At 39.3% G+C, this 6,882-nt stretch overlaps 1 pseudogene; it reads right to left on the bottom strand.

Annotated features, from left to right (window-relative positions):
* Nucleotides 1–5,686: 5,686 nt before the first annotated feature.
* Nucleotides 5,687–6,554, bottom strand: LOC116626211 (annotated as a pseudogene).
* Nucleotides 6,555–6,882: the final 328 nt, after the last annotated feature.

Genomic DNA, 6,882 nt, shown 5'->3' with positions numbered 1-6,882 from the left:
ACTCAGTTGAATTTTAGTCATTTAACACAGCCAAGCACCCTCTTCCTTTTCAGTGTGCTGGCATTTGAGGCATGGTGTCCACCTTAGGAAAGGGGCTTCAGAATGCCAGTCAGGGCTACCCTGGAGGACATCAATCATTGAAGCCAGAGTCTGTGCGGGGAGAATGAGGAATTGCTTTTGCAGAAATTCAAAGCAGAAACATAATCTGGGAATTAGAAAAAAAAAAAAAAAAAAAAGGTCCTCTTTTATTTTAAATACAACTTAACCAGAAGTGGTAAGGAAAAGGAGACACACGCATACATAAACATGCATACCTCATACTGTGCTGAAAATTATAGAAATAGCTGCAGAGTTGATGGCAACCAGCCAATGATTTATATAATTCTTTTCTATTTTTTGGGGAAAACAATTTACATGGATAAAAATTTGAAAGAGGTAATAATAAAAAAGTTATTTCCATTCAGCTGCATCAATTTCTTAATCTTGAAACTAAACCAAGGAAAAGAAAATACCGAGAGACCACCCTGCTGTTCTCAGGAGCAAGTTGTATAATTTATATAGATGTCTGCTGTGAAATTGGATAAGGCCACAAAGTACCTTTTTGTCCTTTGAAGGTCAAAATACACATTTCTTTCTCCATATGTAGGAACAACCTATCAAATTTGCTGGTAGCCATACTTCCACCATGTAAAAAATTTTCTTTATAAACAGACTCCTGGCATGAGTTGTTGAGTGCTTCCTTCATTTCTCATTTTAGAAGTTTTATACACCTCAAAAAAAAAAAAGTGATCACATGCATTTATAATGACTGACATCTCAGTTCGGTAAATTATATGCTAAGGTGCAAGAAACATGATTCTCCTGCCTTTAAAAGTATCATTTGGCATATTTTATTCATCTTGCCTTTCTTTTTTTTTTTTTTTTTTTTTTTTTTTTTTTTAGAGATCTTGCCTGAGAGTTTGGAATAAATAGGTCTTTGTTAAGATCATCTTCTATTCTCTATGACTGTTACAAAGTGTCCTATTCTGCCGGGCCCTATGACTCACCGGTAATTCCAGAGCTCACAAATGACAGAAGACAAGTCTGACATAGGGCCTAATCCAGGTCTGCAAGCACATGCTTTTTTGTTTGACAGAGGGATGCAACTCAGATGTTCTTTCTACCAGCCACATAGATGTGATCAAACACACACACATATAAATATGCATGCCCTCAGGTGCATATGCACACACGTGTTTGAGCACACAAATACACTTACACACACACACATTCACTACACACGCACATGGATTAAAGATACCTCAAGAGTGGATTTAGAATAGATGTTAGAATTTCCTTGAAGTAAAGGAGTTCTTTTAGAGAAGTAGGATCTAATCTTGATTAGGGCAGTTCAGATATGTTTTAACTAATGTAATGCAGTGAATAAGTAAACCTTAAAGGTTCCACTTAACTCTATGATTCTATGCTATATCTGAGATTGAAATATCAGCCAATTAGGGTTGCCGGATAAAATACAGGACACCCAGCTATGTGAAATATTTGGGATATACTTACACCAAAACACTATTTGTCATTTATCTGAAATTCAAATGTAACAGATGTCTTATATTTTTATTGCCAAACCTCTATAGTCGATGAATTGAACTGCAAGAAAGCTCTTAACATGAGCCTAAATTCACCTTTATCCTCATCATCCTAAGCCTTTACCTGAATTGGCTGCGGTGTGCTCAGCCACAGCTTTCCTAAAGATGGGGAAGGGCAGAGAATCCCAGGACAGGGAGCAAGACCCACGTAGCTCCGGGACCATGTGGCCACAATGGTTGTGGTTGTCACTGCAGCTGAGGGCTGAGCTCATGTTACTCAGCAAGCTAACCCATGAGGGGTATGGAGATGCTACCATTCATCATGGACCTGGACACTCACTTACTCAGTGCCTGCTGTTCCTCCATAAGCCTGTGTCCCTTGCCACACCTACAGGATCTCCGTGCAGTGAATGGCTCACAGCAGGAGCCCCCACATCCAAGTCCCCCAATCTCTCCTCCTCACTTATTTTCTTCTCAATGAAAATTCACCACTGAAAATCTCACGGCTAAACTCATGGTTTTTGTATACATCCTCTTGAATATTCTTATTTAAATTCACCCATATTGCTGGTAGTTGTAAGAGAGATAGCCATTATCCAGCATTTACAATTGAAGAAACCAAGGCTGCATCATAAATATATACCATGATTTCCAGGACTCCCTGTGGAAGACATGGAACATATGACCCCTTGTGCACTGGAGATGTGATCTGGCCAGAGAGCAGAACATTTATATATTATACACATTCGTAGGTACACACACAATAGACCGAATGCAATTGTAAAATACAGTTTGACCCATGAGCCCTTTGGACAAACAGAAATAGTCCATGACCTCCTTTGATTTATCTAGGACATCTAAATGAATACTATGGCTGAAAACAATGGTAAGTTGAAATATGATTTTTCAAACAACATATTCTCCTCTCCATATTTCCCCTCTACTCTGTTGAGAATCACAGAGGATGTTTTTCCTCTTTTGTAATATGTGTACACAACTACAAAGTTAGCATTTGGCATTTGCTCAGATGAATCCTGGCGTTAGGAATACGTCCACAGAAATGATTCTACAATTGCCATTCTTGCTTTGGTTTCGTGATTTGTTCTCACAAACAGTATCTTGAAACCTGTGGTTATCATTGGCTATGGAGCAGACTTCAAATCCTACAGTTGTATGTTATATGCCCCATTATTCCCTTTGCAGATCTATGAATTAGGAGAAGGATAATGTAGGTCAGGGCCAGTATAAGTGGAAAGTCCCTTAAATAAACCCAAGGAGAAGGACAGAGGGGGACCTGGAAGTACATTAAAGGTCTCATCTTGCTCAGGATATGAAGATTACACATCTGATTACTTTTTCCGCTAAATGATGGCTTTGTTGAGATATAATTCACATACCATAAAGTTCACAATCGAGGGGCACCTGGCTGGCTCAGTCGGTAGAGCATGCAGTTCTTGCTCTCAGGGTTGTGAGTTCAAAGTCCCACATTGAGCATGGAGCCTAATTTAAAAAAATTAATTAATTAAAAATAAATAAGTATACAATCCAGTAGTTTTTATGATATTTGCAGAGCCATGTAACCACCACTATCTAATTCCAGAGCATTTTCATTAGTGCATAAAGAAATACCATACACATTTGCAATCACTCTCGCTACCCACATCTCCCGAAGCCCCTCTTAACTACTAATCTACTTTCTGTCTGCATAGATTTGCCTATTCTAAACGTTTAATATAAATGGAATCATATAAAATATGGTCCATCGTGACTGGTTATTTCATTACATTCAGTATGTTCATTATTTCTGGTTAATGTTTTGAAGCTCAGCATATTGCAGTATGTATCAGTATTTCATTTTCTTCCATCTCTTCATGGACATTCAAGGTGTTTCCACTTTTTGGACATTATGAATAATGCTTCCCTGAATATTTGTATGCACATTTTTATGTGGACACATGTATTCAAATTTTAGTCAATTACCTGGAATTGGAATTGCTGGGTCATGTGGGAACTCTGTTTATCATTTTTAGTAACTGCCAAACTGTTTTCTAAACAGCTAAACTTTCCCTCTGGCAATGTACGGAAATTCTCATTACTTTTTAATGTTGATAGAAAAATATGTGTAAACATGTTTGTTAAAAAGTTAATGGTAAAGTTAGACAAACTAGAAACAGGATAAATGAGTTCCAAATCATAATTTAAAGTGAACAAAGAATAATCTAACCATTAAAGATCTTCTAAAAAGAAAATATACAAGGGACGCCTGGCCGGCTTGGTCGATAGAGCATGCAACTCTTGATCTCAGGGTTGTGAATTTAAACCCCATGTTGGGTATAGAGATTATTTAAAAATAAAATCTTTTTTTAAAAAGAAGAAAATATACAAATTACTAAATCCTTGCATATTTCCAAGGATCAATGAACTGTGTACCATGGTGGCCATGAGTTTGGTGCATCAAATATTCCCCATTCCAGAGACAGGACCTTATTCCCACCTCCTTGCCATGAGATGTGGCCACATAGCATGCTTTGACCACCAAAGTGTGAGCAGAAGTTATGTGTGTCATTGCTGGGCAGAAGATTTAAGGACTGAGGTGGGATTTACCATGGACTCTTGCACCCTGCCACAGAAACCATCCACACTCCAGACGGCACATTCCTGTTGGTCTGGAGACTGAAGTGACAATATAGAGATCCAACCACTTGTAGACATGTGCCATGAGGAAGAAAAAAAATCTGCTTCTTTAAACCATGACATTCTGAAGTTATTACCACAGCAAAACCTAATCTATCATGCAAATACAAAAAATTAGTACCAGGATCGGAGACATCAGGAAGAATTTATAATATGTAATATTGACTTAGGTGTCAGGTAGCATGCTTATGGAAAATTATTATTGGGGGCCAAAAAGATCACAATCTATATAACACAGTGACAAAATATCTAGTAAAACCACTGTTTGCAATAACTCAGAAGTCAGATCATAGGCCTAATGAACTTATAACTCGAACAGAAGAGGTTGGAAAATGGAACTAGTCTATGCTAGTTGTTATAGGTTGCAGTTAGTACATTTTTATGGGAAAAAAAAAACTCAGAAAGGAATTGGCCAATTTTCAAGTAGGAGTAAAAGAAAATAAAATCTAAAAAGTCATGGATTTGCAGAGTTGGAAGAGGGAACTTTTTCTCAATTTCAAGTGGTAAAAGATAAAACTGATGTGGCCTCTGTTGGGCTCTGCCCTTGAGTTCAAGAAGGCTTCGAAGATTAGGTGACTTCCAAGCTCCATCCTGAAATATGATCAGTGATTTATCGAGTTATAAAAGCAGTGAAAATTGTTCCAGAGAGAAAGGATCATGGACAAAAGAAAATATTTGTGAAGCAACTTGGGGTGTTTGGAGGAAATACAAATAGTATTACATCATGACAGTTTCCAAACTCTCCAAAGCTGAGGATGCCTTTCTTCAAGCTGAGAATCAAAATTGGTGAAAGAAGACTTGTTCCAGGCTCTGTGGATCACATTTTGAAAATCACCTGAATAAGTAGCCAGCCTTCAGGGGCCATATTATCTCTCAATTACAAACCAAGGGAAAACAGAATCAGATCTAGCAGAAGAGTGATAGAAGAGTTAGAAGGGAGTCACTATAGGTAAACTGGCCAAATAAGAGACTCTTTCAACAGTCAAAGCATGAAAGAGTGAGGTCCTGAAATTTACGATGGCTTTGAGGATAGCTTGGAGGGGATGTATTTCAAAGATATTTAAGAGAGAGAGTAAATAGGACTGGACCACTGATTACATGGAGGTTGGGAAAAGGATAGGGAGAGGAGAGATTAGGGTCAAGAATAAGTTCCAGATTTCCAACTCGGGGGACAGGATGAGTACAAGTACTAGCAACCAAGACAGGGAATACAAGGGGCCCCTGGCTGGCTCAGTTGATAGAGCATGTGACTCTTGATCTTAGGGTTGTGAGTTCAAAGCCCACATTGGTGTAAAAATTATTTAAAAATAAAATATTTTTCTTCTTTTTTCTTTCTTTTTTTCTTTTTTTAAGAAACTTTATTTTCTATCATCCTTATTTTCATTTTGTTTGCTTTTGTGTAAGAGCAGCTAAGACCACTCAATGGTTGTTCCTACCCACTGAGTGGCCTAAGCAGTAGGAGCTGACCAGTCTTCAGTGGCAGGCTGAGCACTCCAGTCTTCAGTAGGGAACTGCTGAATAGGCACCTGCACACCTTCAGACCAGTCTGTGACTTCAGGTTGAGTAGCAGTGAACTCGGAGCTGGAGCAGTCCATTCACCCTGAAATTCTTCCTTCATCACAGCCTTTTAAGTAGTGGCCTGCTTTTCCTTTTCAATCTCTTCAGGATCTCTGTAGAAGTAGAGATCAGGCATGACCTCCCAAGGGTGTTCATAGGAAATGGTGCCATGCAAGCGTGGAACTTCATGGGCCCAGCATCCACCACATCAGACCCACTGAGTGAGCTCCCTTGTTGTTGCAAGGGATGGCGATGTCCACATAGCACAGAGGAGAGTCTGTGTTACACAGAGCAATGGTAGGCAAGTTAACATAAGATGCTTCTGTGAGAGTCAGCCCTGGGGTCGGTAACCACCAGAAGTGTGGGCTCCCAGAAGGCTGCCTGGATCTGGTTAGTGAAGGTTCCAGGAATGAAGCAGCCAGCAATAGGAGTGGCTCCAGTAACAGCAGCAAACTTAAGCCCGGTTTGCTGACCAGTATTCCTGGATGATAGGACATTGACATCAACTTGGTTTACAATGTCAACAATGGCCCAAGTTGCCAGCAAGAGCTTCTCCCAGGTTCTCTGCAGATTTATGATGTAGATACCATCACTTTTCCATTTGTAGATGTACTGTTCCATTTGGAAGTCAAGGTTAGTGCCACCTAAGTAGGTTCCTGCTGCAAGGAATTTGAGGATATCCTCCTCCTTCATTTGCAGGACATCAAGGGCTTCAGACATTGTGAAAGTTTCCCTTTAAGTTATGAAGGGAATGCAAAACAACGTTGTATTCATCCCTCCCTGGGTAGTGTGGAAAGAAAAATAAAATCTTAAACAAACAAACAAAAAAACAAACGATGGGCTGCCTGTGTGGCTCAGTCGGTTAAGTGTGTGTCTTCAGCTCAGGTCATGATCCCGGGGTCCTGGGATGGAGCCCCGCATCAGGGCTTCTCCCTCTCCCCACCTCCCAGCCCCCGCTTGTGCTCTCTCTCACTATCTCTCTCTCTCAAATAAATAAATAAATAATCTTTAAAGAATTTTTTTTAATTAAAAATTTTTAAAAAGATAG

Source organism: Phoca vitulina, unplaced genomic scaffold (assembly GCF_004348235.1).
Source record: "Phoca vitulina isolate PV1807 unplaced genomic scaffold, GSC_HSeal_1.0 scaffold84, whole genome shotgun sequence".
Lineage (NCBI taxonomy): Eukaryota > Metazoa > Chordata > Mammalia > Carnivora > Phocidae > Phoca > Phoca vitulina.
The sequence above is the reverse complement of the archived record's forward strand: the minus strand, read 5'-3'. Positions and strand labels throughout refer to the sequence as shown.